The sequence below is a fragment of the Suricata suricatta genome, chromosome 4, assembly GCF_006229205.1.
Source record: "Suricata suricatta isolate VVHF042 chromosome 4, meerkat_22Aug2017_6uvM2_HiC, whole genome shotgun sequence".
Lineage (NCBI taxonomy): Eukaryota > Metazoa > Chordata > Mammalia > Carnivora > Herpestidae > Suricata > Suricata suricatta.
In genome coordinates this window covers 153,194,805-153,207,542 of record NC_043703.1, presented here as the reverse complement: position 1 = coordinate 153,207,542, position 12,738 = coordinate 153,194,805, and the positions used below count along the sequence as shown (strand labels likewise).

At 48.4% G+C, this 12,738-nt stretch overlaps 1 protein-coding gene across 2 annotated transcripts in view; it reads right to left on the bottom strand.

The window, feature by feature from the left end:
* FAM49A (family with sequence similarity 49 member A) overlaps window positions 1–12,738 on the bottom strand; it is a 101,194-nt gene extending 88,456 nt beyond the window's left edge. For both annotated transcript variants that reach the window (XM_029938267.1, XM_029938266.1), the window contains exon 1: window positions 12,691–12,738. The gene's annotated coding sequence lies outside the window, so the exon portion shown is untranslated. The remainder of the gene's footprint in view (window positions 1–12,690) is intronic.

Here is a 12,738-nt window from a genome sequence, read left to right as displayed (position 1 = left end):
GATGGATGATGGATGGATGATGGATGATGGATGATGGATGGATGGATGGACGGATGGATGATGGATGGATGATGGATGATGGATGGATGGATGGATGGATGATGGATGATGGATGGATGGATGGGTGGATGGATGGATGATGGATGGATGATGGATGGATGGATGGATGGATGACGGATGGATGGATGGATGATGGATGGATGGATGATGGGTGGATGGGGTTAGGAGTTGGGGGATATATCCAGGAGAGGGTACTAAATCTCAAAGGACCTTTTGGGTAAATAAAAAACATTTAGAAAAAAGAATGCCTAGCCCATGCATGATCTTGGGTAAATCATATTACCACTTTCTCCTCTGTAATATGAAGCTAATGCATAATATTGGCAAGGCTATGATGAGCAGTGAAACTGAAACAGTTCAGTCTAACTAAAATGAGCTAAGGATGGGGACAGGCTAATGCAAGATGGGAAAAGATAAGAGGAACCACATCTTTCTCCACAACCACCAAATCAAGTTCCAACCACAGCAGACAGAGGCTGAGGAAGCCAGGCACAATGAAGGTGCGAGCTGGGTGGGTCAGCTGAACTTGATCTCGTGGTTCAATAAGAGGTTCTTTGGTCCTAGGCCAAAAGCAAAGTCCTCAGCATGCCGTAGGACTATATTCTAAATTGTTAATTCACAAAGCAAACCACTTTTCATATGCTATTTGCCTTTGTGCAAATAACTGCTTCTCTCTGAGTCTTACTTTTGCCATAAAATGAAGCCCACATCTTCCATTAAGTGACATGTAAAAGTTTCTAGAACACTGTCTGCCACTTTGAAAGTGCATAATAAAAGTTTGCTGTATGGAAATATAGTTTTTACATGACATTTACATTAAAGTAGGGAGAGCCAAGGGACTCCTTTCTGGAAAAAGGCAAAGAACTCCAACAGAGTGTATTTTCTGGGGCTTAAGTAGAATCATGGCAGGGGAAAAAAAGATTGTATTTTCTTTAAAAAATAAGATTATGGCTTGAAAGCAGTGTGAGCTATGTGGTGTGGGAAAGTGTAGGACTTTGAGAGCCAGGCAGATATGAGCCAAAATGCTGGTGCCCCATTTTCTATCCTATGTCTTAAAGTGAGTTTTTAGTGGCTCAGTTGGTTAAGCGTCCAACTTCAGCTCAGGTCATGCATGATCTCACTTTTTATGGTTTATGGGTTTGAGCCCTGCATCAGGCTCTGTGCTGACAGCTGAGAGCGTGGAGCCTGCTTCAGATCTTGTGTCCCCCTCTCTCTGCCCCTCCTCCACTTGTGCTCTGTCTCTTGTGTCCCCCTCTCTCTGCCCCTCCCCCACTTGTGCTCTGTCTCTCTCAAAAATGAATAAACATTAAAGGAAAATTTTTAAAAGAACTCTCTTGATTTTATTGTCTTTGTTAAAGAAATAGGGGTATGTGGTTGGCTCTGTTCATTACACATCCAACTCTTGATTTTGGCTCATGTCATGATCTCTGAGGTTCCTGAGTTCAAGCCGCATGGAGACAGCTCAGAGCCTGCTTTGTCTAGGATTCGCGCTCTCTCTCTCTGCCCCCACCTTCTCTCAAAACAAACACATAAACTTAAAAAAAGAGAGAGAGGAATAAACATATCTACCTTGTAAGGTTGTCTATAAGGTGAAAAATGTATATAAATAGATGAATAAAATAGAATAGATGCTAACTCCATGCTGAAAAGCATAATTCTTTCTATTAATATAAATGCGAATTTGAGTGTACTTTGAACACGAGGGACCATGCTGGTCCTGAGTAACCTGTAAATCACTAAGCAAAGAAAATAACTCATGTGCATGCACCATGAAACATCCAACATACCGTAGCTATTTTTGTTTATATGAGCTACGCAAAGTATTTCCTGAGGCTGAAGCTGAACAGATAAATTTATACAAGCCACAATCTTACTAGCAGGTTACTGAATGAACAGTGTAAAGGGAAAGGGGGGGATGGGGTCTTGACACACTTGTTGAAAAGAAGAAAAAAATAGGAGATCTGCATATTGCACCATATTCATAGGGTGCATGCCTGTACTTCCCTCTCCCTCTCCCAGATACAGCCTTGAGCCCGGGGAATCTAGGGCCAGGCTTCCTTCATCGACCCAGACCCAGCAATCCCTTTACACTTCATCCAGTGAAATCCACTCCTCAGAAAGGGACTGGGATCCGTGGGAAACCTCAGTTCCCCAGAGACTCCCTAGGCAGTGCTCCCTCTGCATCTGCTTGGGTCTTCCAACTTCCTTGGAGGCTTAGGAAGCAAAACTGAGCCAGGATCCCTAGCTCCCTACTCCTGTTCCTTCTCCGCCCTCTCCTCCAGGCTTCCCACTCTGCTTTCCTTCAACGAGTGGACCAGAGACCCATGTTTTCTGGCCAGAGGCAGCAGCCTCGGTTTCCCTCTGGGGCTTCTCTTTTTCCTTCTCTTCCCTTTCTTTTTCATAATCTTTTCCTACACCCCCCAACTGGCTATTAAATAAAACTGAATATTTTCCTAGTCTTTTTTTTCAAACCTATATTAGGTTTTTCTTTCATTTGTTTTTATTTTTAAAGTAGTATGCTCAAATGACTTGAGCATTTTCAAATACATCTAGAATGAGATTTGACAGGGTTCTGTGTTTCCAAAGCAAAAGGGTTAGACATTTCTCCTGATAAAAAACATAATTTGGTTGCTTCCTACCAGGGAGCCTCAGAATTGCCCACCTCTGTGGTCATCACTGGGTCCCCGAAACACAAAAGGTTCCTTAGCCCTGCGGGAGCCCCTCAGCGCTTAGTTCCTTAGTGAGCTACACAGAAAACAGGGCTCACTTAGGGGGAGCCTTGTTCAGAGCGCACCTGATGGGGCTCTGGCCTTGGCAGCACCCCCTGGGAAGCTGAATAGACTCCCTAACTCATGCATGCACACGCACCCACCTTTACACGCTCACATACCACACCACACATACATCTGCATGTATGTACACATGGTTTGTATACGCTCCTACTCACAAATGGGTGTGCATGCACACACACGCGCGCATGCACACACACACACACACACACAAACCCACACTCACAGGGGTCCAGGCCTCCCTAATTTACAAGGATCAGCCATCCCCAGGTACTGTGGGGAACTTCAGTCTGGGTACACCCGGGTGTCAACCATCTTCACCCCTCCCCAGGGGCTCCCACAGTCTTTGCGAACTGAAGGGCCTCAGGATCCTAAACTTCAAGGTCACTTCTCCATTGTGGAAACCCCCTGTTCGCAGTCAGGCCCCTGGCAAGGGAAAACCTCCTGGATGATCGGGTGGGTGCTCAGAGCGGAGCAGAACTACTGACTTCCTATACACTGTGAGACCCAGGAGGACGTGTTAAACTTTCAACATGACAAAAGCCAGAAGTGTGATACAGGAGGTGTAAACTTAAAGGGCAAAGAAATAGAGAAGGAGAGAGAGAATGAGGTGGGTCCCCATAGCCCTTTACTTCCATGTTCTTTGATTCATACTTAGCCCACAGAGGTGCACACCATTTTAGTTCCTTGGGTAGACAGACCTTCCTGGTGCCATGCTCCATAACACAGAATTTTCACTCTCCTTCCTGACCCCTCTTCAACAATGCCTAGCCATGGCCTTCACCACAACCCTAGTCAGGAGAGCAGCTGCTGGGAAGACCACCCCCAGCAGGGCATCGGTCACCTGCAATGCCTGTCAAGCACTGAGTGAGCCCTCGCTGGGCATCAGTGCAGATGGATCCCACACAAACCAGCTCCCCGCCCCCAACCCAACATCGAAGGATCCGAGTTGTGAGAAATAAAGGAACAGCCAGAGGAAACCAACACAGTGTGCGGGGAGGCGTCTTCGTCTCCCTCCAGCCCGCACGGAGCCCCCTATGGAGGAGGAAACTTCAAGAACACAGCCAGCAAGCCACTCAGCGCTTTTGCCTCTAATGGGGGCCCTCAGCCCTACCCTAGCCACTCAGAGGAGGAAGAAAGACTTGATTTACTTAGAAACAGAGTTCCTAGTGTCCAGAGAAGGGAAGCAACATGCCCAAGCTGACTCAACAAGTCAAAAGCAGACGCAAGATAAGAAGCAAGACCTTCTCACGCTCTTGTTAGCGTTTTCACTTCCCCATGCTCACTGGTCAGGCCCCGGTTCCCCCTCATATGGCTAAAATGATGAGTAAGATTTAAAAACTCCCTTCTACCTTCCTCCAACGGCCAATGATGAAACTTGACTAGAAGCCACACGAGACCAAAAATTCCCAGCTTATTTTTAGTGCTATGGAATTTTTTTAAAAACTCTGTCCTATTGAAACTTTGGAACCTATTCTTTAAAATTTTTGTTGTTGCTGCTGCTGTTGTTGTTTTGTGTTTGGGCCAAGAATGGCCATTTATTTTCTATTACAGCTGACCCTTGAAAAACACAGGTTTGAAACATGCCAGCCCACTTACACGCAGATTTTTTTCCATAAATGCAATACAGTACTGTAAATCTATTTTCTCTTCCTTATGATTTTTCTTAACATTTTTTCGTTAGCTTACTCTATTGTAGGGATAGAGTATATAATACATACCACATATGAAATAGGCATTAAGGCTTTTGATGAGCCCCAGATGAACCATCTCATCATACATCTGGTATCAAAGGTGGGACACTTGCAGGGCACCTGGGTGGCTCAGTCGGTTAAGTGCCAACTTGATTTGGGTGCTGGTCATGATCTCACGGTTTGTGAGATCGAGCCCCACATCAGACTCTGCACTGAGAGCCTGCTTGGGATTCTCACTCTTCCTGTCTCCTCTGCCCCTGCCCCTTCCTCCCTCATATTTTCTCTCTCTCTCTTTCTTCCCCGCCCCCCCCCCCCGCAAGAGAAGCTATGTGTTCCTTTGGGCTTTTGAAGAAGAGGTCCCCAAACCCTTCTTTGACATTCTTTCCTCAGATGTACTTCTAAATTCAGACCTTTCAGATTTTTAGAACAATAATAATGTGCATGTACTATGCTGTGTAAACCCTGGCAGGGTCAAGGGCGCTCATCCTTCTGATGAAAAATTTATTCACCTAAAGTGGTATAAATGAAGCCTGTGAGGAGTCTCATGTACGATCAGGCCAGCTTCTGACTTCAAATGAGTTATGAAAAACAACACTTCAACTTTTCAGAGCATTTTGGATTCGGGACTTGCAAATAAGGGAATGTCAGAAAACAGCTTACAATCTTATTATATCTGAAGGGACCCAACGGCCCAGATTTGAAACCTCAGCACTTCAGAAAGAAAACGCACACGCGCGCGCACACACACACACACACACACACACACAAACACGATAAGAAAAAGACTAAGGGTGGAGAGACAGATTACAGATTAAGTGCAATACTTGTTACACTCCAGCAAACAACACATCCAGGTTCAATTCAAGTATAGAGTGAAGGCTCACAGCTAGAAATAGAAGCTCAGAGGAGTGGATCTGGGGCAGTTCAGGGATGTGTCCGTCAAAGAAAGGAAAAGTCCCGTGTCACTTTCTACCCCAAACAACAAATAAAAAGGAGGCTAAAGGAAATAGTGAAAATTTTTCAAATTTTCTTCAAAAAATCAGACAAAAAAGGGAGCCTGACATATGGCTAACTAATTTCTTCTTTCCAATATTCCTGAGACACACATATCGTTAACTTCAGTTTGTAAATTACAAAACTTAGCAAGCCGGAGGAATTTGCCTAGAGGAAGAGACAGGATTGCAACCCAGGTTTGCTTGTTTTCAGGTCCACACTCTACCCCATTGCCTCAGGGATGTTCGCACAGAACTTCTATGCACATTTCACTTCCAGACATCTCAGAGAGTTACAGTCTGGTTGTAGCTTTTGCAAGGCTGAATTCTGGTTCCAGCCTTGGAAAAGTCTCTGATATGGGGTATCTATCTATCTATCTATCTATCTATCTATCTATCTATCTTTCGGTCTATCCATCTATGTCTTTCTCTTGACCTCAGTGTTTATAAAATAGAGGAAGTAGACCAAAGGTGTCATTCTTGTTTTGACAACATGCAAGTCTATCATTCTGCAAGCTGAGACCATGGTTCTCTTGTGCTCCTGTGACCTCCAGCTGTCTCAGGGCGAGGTCTGAAAAATAAGTTATACACATCCTGCCTCAATTGGGTGGGCTCCACAGCTCAGCAAGGCCATATGCTGCGCACCCCAGAGGCTCAGCTCATTACCGCTGGACGGCATTCTCTGATGAAGAGGGCTAAGCAAAGGACACCTCCCAAGGACGTCAGTCCAATGCCGAAATGCCGGTCACAGGGAAGCACTGAAAATGCAGCCATATTTTCTTTACTTTCTTCTTCTTCTTCTTTTTTTTTTTTCAATTTCAAGATATGGAGGGAGGCACAGCTAGCTCTTTGAGATGAGGATTTTACCCAAGACACATGCTTATTAACTCCACACTCCTCACATACGCACGGCTCTCATTTCTCGTGTGGGTGGTAGAGAGAGACCAGGTTTGCAGGCACACAGATGTGGGTTTAGGCACCAGCCCGCAGCCTTCCTGAATGCAGTGGCATCCTGCAAGTTCCTTAGCACCTCTCCATTTCAATTTCCCCATCCGGAATGGGGCTGTTTCACAAGCTCATCAAAAGATGACTAAAAGTGATATTAAATGCTCATGATGCCTGCTGACAATAGCCTACATGGCTCAGAAGGGGCCCCCGTTTTACCAAAGGGACCACAAGACTCAGGCAGATGAGAATTTAGGGTGCGTGGGAGTGGGCAGCGTGGGTGGAAGACCTGGATCATCTCTGACTCCCCGTTAGCTCACCCCCCCGCCAGAGCACGCTGCCACCCTATTCCAGGCTGCAGGGACCCAGTCCCACAGTTACCCCTGGAAGGGCCTACATTTGGTCAACGGGAAAGATAGAATTTGATGGAGCATTGAGGAAGTTGTGTGTTTCCCATTGTTCCTCACCATCCTAAAACGATCATGAAAATTCATTTATTCCAAAGCCTGGGAATCATCAAACTGAATTATTTTTTTTAGAGGACATTAACTTAAAACAATCGCAGTAACCAAGGCATCTGTGAAGCCAAGCTCTCCATACCCATGTCAGCAGAGACCCTGGCACGTGGGCGTGAGCTGGGGACTCTGCTCCCCTCCTCTGCTGAGCTCCTGTGTCTCTTTTGTCCTCACTGGCCTTGACTCATTTACCCGCTGCTCAGTCAGAACGTGGTTCCCTTTCTGTGAAGGAGAGCAAGCTTTCCTTGAGAGGATTATTTGAAAACACACCGGCCCTGCCTCGGCAGCTCTGCTGATGAAGGCTGCTTTGCTCCCTTGCCCGTCGCTCAGAAAAAGGAGCCCAGGGGCTTATTAGGATCCTTAGGCTAGACTAGGCAAGGTCCTGTTAAGTCATCAAATCCAAACTTCCCGTTTCACCGAGAGAGAAACCGACCTAGGCTGGGCGGAGCACGCTCAGAGCCACACCCGGTCATCAGCTGTCCAGGCCACGTGCTCTTCTATCCGAAGCCTCCTCGGCTTGCAACATTTCAGGTGCTTTGCAAACAATACCTTGTGTACGGAAATGGATTGCATTGCAGTAAAAGCCAAAACAATTACATTTCCCTCTTTCTCCTGCACGCTCCATGTGACGAATGCCCAAGCTGAATTTAGAAATGTGTCCCCTGCTCCACTTCCCCACAGAATGAGAGCTGGCTGCGGGCAGGGATGATGCCGTACTCATCACTGTCTACTGCAGCAGAGGACAAGGACCTGCCCCGTCCGTGTTTGTTAAATAAGTGAATGAATGATCTCATTTTCATGCTCGATCCATCATCAAATTGCAATTAAATTCTTTGGGGGCACACCATTTCCCCAGTTTCATTTTAAAGATCTAATTATCTACACCATCCAGAATTGTTATTAGAAAGTGAAGTCATTAAATAAACAGACACCAGACTCAGGCCTGGAGATAATTGCAAACAGGAGCACATCTGTGGGCAGCGCTAAGCTGGACCAGGTAAGCACACGGCTGGCGACCACGGCACCCGTTTTCAGCACCTGATTCACTGGGACAATGGGTTCTCGAACCAGGGAAATCCAGGCTTCCGAATTACTGAGAAAGGCTAGCGGTGAGCAATTCCGCAATTGCTTTTCAATACTTTCCTATTCCTAGATGTGGGTTCTACTGACAGCCTAAATCCAAATCACCCTCCCATTTAACAGCCATCCACCCACATGTTCTGACCTTGTTGCTTCTGTCCTTGTATCCTTGGGATGCACCTGTCATGTTTTCCATTCCTACGCTGTTATAAAATCGGTTCAGTTTATCTCCGTGACAAACCTGTAATCCATTCTTGTGCAGAGGACACTACTTTTAGCCTCATCAAGCATTTTCTCTTAACTTGGACATGTCAGACTCCTCTACATACAGCACCTCCCAGAATGAGGCCTCGGCCAACTGCGGAGAGCTCCAGAAATGCTACGCTGAGAGTGAAACTCTAATAAGGTCTCTAAATATTTACTATGAGTCTAAGTTACTGACCAGGTCCACCCTTGTTAAAATCGCTTTAGGTCTCTGAACACAATTATTTTAGGTCAGTGACACACCAGCCAAGGAAACGACAAGACTGTATACCAATTCATAAACAGCGAGCGAGCGGGACCCAGTTTTAAATGCTGGCCCAGTGACTTACTAGCTGATGCTGTGCTGTTACCTTGCCCTTCCTGGTTTCTTAACTGTGGAAAGGGTCCGATAATACTGATGTCACAGAATTCTGGTGAGGATTTGAGAAAATGTAAATGTGGTAACGTAAAACAAATATATAAACCACAAGGAAGCTGCCCACGCCCAGAATAAAAAGTAGGAAGCATTCATTTGCAAGTATCCCTGGACAAAGGAGCCCAGATACGCAATGGGGAATAAGTGGTGTCTTCAAAGCAAGGTGCTGGGAAAACTGGACGGCCACATGCAAGGGAACGAAGCCGGACCCCTTTCTTACACCATACACAAAAATAAACTCAAAAGGGATGAAAAACTTAAAAGTAAGATCTGAATCCATAAAACTCGTAGAACATACAGGTGATAAGTTCTCTGATACGGGTCTTGGCAATGAATTTTTGGATTTGACACCAAAACCAAAGGCAACAAAGCAAAAATAAGCACATGGGGCTTTATCAAATTAAAGTACTCTCACAGAGAGCAGCATGTTCTTGAAACCTAGAGTGTTCTTTGCCATTTCAAATAGGTTCCCCTTTGAGAAAACAAATGTGTTGGGGATTTGCGTAGAGTCCCCGTGTGGTAGAGGATCCTTCACCCGGTCAGAGATAACTCACAGACTCCCCAGCGGTTGAAGCACCTGAGTGTGGGCATTGTGTAACCTTCCCAGATAATGAATGGATCTCCGAAGGCCAGAATTAATCCAAAGAGCTCCCCACTTCTGCTAAGAGGACCCAGAGGCCTAGTAACTGAGAACACTTTCCTAATCAATAAGACTAAATACCGGCAAGTCTACTGGAAGGTGGGCACCATGCCAGACCCCATAAAGACATGAAGATCGTTTACATCTCAGAAAGCAAGTAGTATTGTTGCCATTTTACAGATACAAGAACTGAGGCTCGGTGTGGTTAGCTAGTCCAGGATCCTACAGCTTCAGAGTTCAGATTCATAGCTGACTCCAAAATCCACTTCATTCCAATCACCATGGTGCCCTGTGAGGTAACTGATGCAGCCTCTGAGAAAGGGTCTCAACCAGGACGAAATAGGAACCAACCATAGGATGCCGGATTCAACCCAGTCAAACAGTCATCTCTGGGCCCTGCCTCACTGTGACTTTGTCACACCACCTCTCTGACTGTATCCAAAGGCTCTCTTTCCATGTCGACTACATTCTTTGAAAAAAGGAATAATGTACATATTTTTTTTAATACCCAGTTCCCAAAACTGTACTTGGTACTGAGTAGATGGTCAATGAATGTCAAGTACGAGAACGAAGTGAATATAACATCAAGGGCGGCCAAGATGGCTTTAGCGAATGCCTCCAGCCCTGAAATTTCATGGCTTAATTATTCCTGGATGAGTTCTAATCTCTGGGCAGTAGTTTGGGGTCTCCATGTTGAGATTTCCCAATGGGATGAGGACATTACAGGTGCTTCAGGTTTTCAACTGTTCAAAGCACCCCCTATAGCTACTCCGTGCCACCCTTCAGGAGCAAGCAAACATGGCCATTGGGATAGAGGCCATGAAGCCCATTTTAAAGACTGAAATTTGAGGCCCACAGGAGTGAACCGGCTTCTCCAGGGCCAACATTCAACAATGAAGCTGAAATTCCCTAGGCTTCTGCTGTCACCATAATGCTTCTTCAGAGTATTATTAACAAGCCTGGAGCACAGGCAACATGAAGGGAGAAAGGGGAGGAGGGGGTGAGAAAGGAAGGGAAAATAAAAGGGAAGAGAGGAAGAGATGTGGCAGCTTCTCTGGAGAGTGTCACTGACAGATGACAGTTGGTGACCGTGTGGCCCTGGAGAACTCTGAACTCCACCCAGGGCTGGCTGCAGTGGGGGGTGTGGGGTTTACTTGGCTCTCGGTGCCCCCTGACTTACTCAGCTGCATCTCGGCTCTGAGAGCAAAAGCAAACCGAATGCTTCTGGTGCTGAATCAAAAACAGGAAGTCACAAGTGGCTTCTCTCCCCTCTCAACTTGGGTCTCCCAAGAGTGGGAGTCAAGGGTGCCTGACAGGGAGCTCCCTGGCTCCTCACCAACGTGGGAGTCAGCAGCCCCTCTAGAGCATGGGGTTTGGAGAGCTCTGCTGTCCCGGGGCAGGGGGGCGGGGGAGAGATGGGGCGCAGGACCAGGAAGCCCACAGGGTGGGAAGTCAGGCAGATGGGCTTTACGACACAGGCTCCCTCCCCATTGCATTCATGAACAAAAACTGTGTGCTGACTCTGTGCTAAAACCAGTGTGACCCAAGGGCAGTAGCTCACTGGAGCTTAGTTTCATCATCCGCAAAGTGGGGACAGCCCTTGTGGCATAGGGCTGTCCTGAACATCAGTGAGCTCCTCCACTGTACTCGGAGTACAGTGTTAGCACCGAGGCAGTATGCCACCCACTGTGTGCCTGGGAGCAGGGCGCTGCTGTCTGCTCCGAGATGCAGCCAGGAGGGAGTGTGGGCAGGTGGGTCCCCACCTCATTCCCCTCACCGGAGCCCAGGGCCAGAAGGAGGTGACGTTCTGCCAGCCCCCAGCCTGGGCCCAGTGCCCATGTTTATGACTGTTTATTTCAGAGCAAGTAGAAAAGAGAAATTAGAGCCATAAAAGACAGGACAACAGACCAATAAAAACCAGCTCCCAGAAGAGTCAGAAGGAGGAAGAGAGGCAAAACTGTCACCATAGCAACACAAGACAGGCAGAAGCATGCAGGAAAAACAGCCCCTGTTCTGCCTCCTCTCTTCACAGCAGAGACAGCCTGGGACCCTATTTGGAGCTCAGGGAAAGCCCAGGGACCCACCTTAAAGCCCGATTTCCCGAACCCAGAGGCCGGCCCTGACCTAGCTGGCTGCCACCATCCGCCAGCTGGCCCTGATGCAGTACCGGGCCCCAGCCTTCACAGTCCCAGCCCAGCTTGCTGTGCCCTGGGGACTCAATGATAAGCAGATGGCCCAGGCCCTACCCAGAGGAAAGGTGATGGGGTAAAGATCGGAAAAGTTTCCAACAGAGTAAGGCTGGAGGGCAACAGAGCTGTGGGGGCTACTAAGGACCGAAACACCGGCCCCATTGCTCTGCCCTGGAGTCTCTGGGGAGCAAGCAGAGAAACCAGGACAAGGGGGAGGAGACCAGGGGCCCTGTCGGTGCCAGACCCTGCACACCCAACACAGTGGCTGGGGGAATTCGGGGGATCTTGGGGTGGGGTAGGCAAATACCTCTGGAGATCTTAAATGATAAAGGTCTTGGTTCTGATCTCTGGGGACAGCAGCCAGCAAGCCAGACCAGCTTGGAGAAGGACCCGGGAGCCCCCTGGCCCATTTTGACAGAGGCTTCTGGGTCCTTCAGCTGGCAGGCAAGACAGGTGTCTCCACCAAATAGCATGGCTGGCCTGGGACCAGCCTTTTGGGAAGTGGGTCAAATTGTTCTCAAAGCTCAGGATCTGTAAAGTCCCTTTTGCCAGCCTAAAATTCTGAGGAGAAGGGAGGTGATCTGGAGAGGAGGCCTGGGTCCTAGGCACAGCAGTGTGCTGGCGGGGGAAGAACATCTCGGGCAGGTGGCAGCGGAACGGTCCAGGTGTGCAGGCACTGGGGACGGGGGTCACCCTTGACTCACAGGCTGTAGAGAGAGGTGCGGAACCCGGGCCTCCGGTGGTGGGAAGGGGGAAGCAGAAGGATGGGGTCTCCTGGAAGAATGGCTTTGGAACTGAAGATACCTGGCTGGGGGCGGGGGACTGAGCGGTGGAGGGGTGAGGCCGGTGATCTGGAACGCAATCAGGAGGCAGTACTGGAGAGCAGGGCAAGGGGCGCACAGACGGACGGACATCTGGACGGCGATCGCAGGAGAAGGGCTGAAGGACTGGGTTCTCGGCTCTCCCTCCCCTCAAGGCTGCAGGGGCTTGGGGGGGCCGGGGAAGGATGGCAGGGGTCGCCCCGGCGGCACTTCTCGAGCCCCCCTTCCCTGCCGTCCCCCACCCGACCTCCCCGCCGCGTCCCCTCCGCGTCCGCCCAGCACTCACCCGGGCTCGCCGCCGCCCTGCTCGGCCGCGCGTCCGCCGCTGCCCCAG